The following is a 3,205-nucleotide window of genomic DNA, read 5'->3' as shown; positions in this document are numbered from 1 at the left end:
CTTCTCAGTGAGTTTGACATCCAATATACTAACAGAAAGGCCATCAAAGGCTAGGCTATTTTAGATCACTTGGTGGATGCACCCTTGGTTGCAGACCACCCCCTCATTATGGAGTTCCCAGATGAACACCTCTGTTTGATAGAAGAACAACCATCTTGGAAGCTATATTTTGATGGCTCCTATACATCTCATGGCTCCAACATGGGCATACTCTTGGTCACACCTCAAGGTGATTATATTCCTGAATCTTTCAAGTTGCAGTTTTGGTGTACCAATAACATCATGGAGTATGAAGCCCTTGTTGCAGGGCTCAAAATCACCATTGAATGGAATATCCAGTAGCTACAAGTCTATAGTGATTCTCAACTTATCATCAAACAAGCCTTAAATGAATATAAAATTAAGGATGATAAGCTACTACCTTATAAGAAATTGGTTGATCAATTAAAGAAGCATTTTACTCAACTCAAGTTCATACAGGTACCTAAACTCCAAAATAAAGTAGGAGATGCCATGGCTACTATTGGTTCTCTCTTGGAAATATCGTGCAAAGCTATGCAATATGAATTCTTGGTTGCATAGCTACATGAACCTGCATATGAGAATGATGAATCAACATAGGTATGCATCTTGGTTGGTACCCAATCCCCATGGTACCATAGAATTCATGCTTACCTACTAAATGGTATCACATCTCCTCACCTCACATGAACCCAATGCCAAAACCTTATTCGTAGAGCTTCCCGTTACACTATCATCACCCAAACCCTATATCATCATTGTTATCATGATACTCTCTCTCGATGTTTAGATAAAAATGAGGTTGCAATGGCTCTCAAAGAGGTACATGTTGGACTTTGTGGTACTCACATGAGCGGGATAGTGCTAGCAAAGCAAATCCTTTGGGCTGGGTATTATTGGCCTACTCTAGAGCATGATGCACGTGAGTTTGTGAAATGATATTTACCTTGTCAAGAACATGCTAATCTAATCCAAGCTCTAGCTCAGGACTTGCAACCCATTTCACCACCCTGGCCTTTTTCCTACTGGGGGTTTGATCTTGTTGGTCTTATTGCACCACTTTCTTTAGAAGGGCACAAATGGATAATCACCGCCATTGATTATTTCACTAAGTGGGTCAAAGCAGTTCCCCTTGTCATTGCTATGGGAGTTCAAGTGTCCAAGTTTATCCTATATCATATCATATGTCACTTTGGCATCCCGGCTACCATTTTTATTAACCATGGAGGTAATTTTGAAAACCTAAATATGGAGGAATTGTGCACTTCCCTTCACATCCATCACCGCTTTTCCAACCTATATTTCCCACAAGGTAACAATCAGGCAGAGGCAACTAATAAAACCCTACTTAGAATCCTCAAGAAAGTTGTTAATGACTCTGGCCATGATTAGCATTTGCAAATAAATCCTATCCTATGGGCATACTGCACCTCATTTCATACATCCACCACCACAACTCCATACTACTTGGTCTATGGTGTCAAAGCAATCTTACCTATTGAGGTTGAACTCCCATCTCTTCGCATTTCTCTACAAGGGCAGATATCAAATGAAGAGTGTAGAGTGGCTCGACTTACTCAGCTTGATCTACTTGATGAGCACAAGCAACAGGCCTATGACCACCTCATGGTCTACCAGAATTGCCTCAAGCACAATTTCAATAAGAAAGTGCATCTACACAATTTTTAGGAAGGTGACATGGTCCTCAAGGAGAACATGAAGGTTCAAGTTGACAAAGAAAACAAAGGCAAGTTTGAGCCCACATGGCTTGGTCATTATGTGGTCACTACATCTTTTGACTTCGGAGCTGATCAGATATCTACACTTGAAGGTGAAGTCCTGAATGATCCTACCAACATCATTCACCTCAAGAAATTATACACCTGAAAACAAATTTCTCAAAATAAAAAATAGGTAAAGAAAAACAAGCATCCAATGGTGAAAACTTGGCAATTCAAGCACCTTGGATAGGTCCCTGGTGAAAACCTCACAAATAGGCACAGGTGTACTTAGCCTTTTTATTATCTATCATTGATGCTCATCTCCCACATTGCCCTTACATATCACATCATCCATCTCCCCATTTTTCCAAGTTCTTCCTCATAGTTTTACTATTCACACTCCCACTACGCCTCGCTCCATCACCCTCCAGCACTTTGCACTTTGCACACATCCCACCTAACCCCTATATTATAGTATCCCATATATCATACCCACTGAACTCTACCATTATACTCTAACACATGTATCTTATCAGCTATTTTTCATCCTTGTACTTTTCCATATCCATCCTCCTCAATCATTAGTGTTCTATGTATCATACCATTGTACCAACACTTGTATCATACTCTTGTAGTGTTTTGTATATCATACCATTGTACCAACACTTATATCCTATGTATCATAATCCTTGTAAAAAATTACACTTTACATATCACACCCTTGTACCAATACTTGTATTATAACAATGCTATCTCCTCATCCTGAGCTTTCCCCCGTTATTTACATACCTACTATTGTGTTTTCTCATATATTCCCAAGTCCCTAGTCATTGTATAGTCATACTTGTACATCTTATTAAGGTCTTATTGTGGTACCTTGTGTTTCTAGCCCATCATTTGTAAAAACACATCATTGTCCCCTTTTTTTCATTATCCTACACATCCTCATCTTAAAATCTCTTCCAAATATCTCTTCCTTGTTTTCCAGCCTGTCAGTAGCCCATCGGTATGATCTCTTTAGCAAAAGGTTACTTTTTCACCCTTTTGTTTTCAAATCTTTGGTTTTTGTATATTTTGATTGATCGCTTCCTTATGATTTTAGTTATTCCCTCCTCAAGGTCGCCATGATCATTTCATATCATGATGTTTTTTGATTGGGGTAACTTAAAGGCATGGTTTTGATCACGGTCTTTTTCTGCTTGTGAGTCAGTTGGATATCACCCTTGCATATTTCAACTATGTTTTCATTTTTTATAACATGTGCACTCGGGTGATATCATTTACTTGTGGATCACCTAGCATTGTTTCCACACTGATCTCTGTGAGACTCATGTGTGATTTTGGGGCAATCCTTACGTGCTTTTTTGAGTCAGTCCTATGGAATATTGGGGAAAAAGCCTTGATGTTCTTGGTAACCTTGGTAGATACCTAATATTCATATATCAAATAAAGTGCTCACACTA

This window comes from Cupressus sempervirens, chromosome 8 (assembly GCF_028749045.1).
Source record: "Cupressus sempervirens isolate cs-2001-9-10 chromosome 8, ASM2874904v1, whole genome shotgun sequence".
Taxonomy (NCBI): Eukaryota; Viridiplantae; Streptophyta; class Pinopsida; order Cupressales; family Cupressaceae; genus Cupressus; species Cupressus sempervirens.
The sequence above is the reverse complement of the archived record's forward strand: the minus strand, read 5'-3'. Positions refer to the sequence as shown.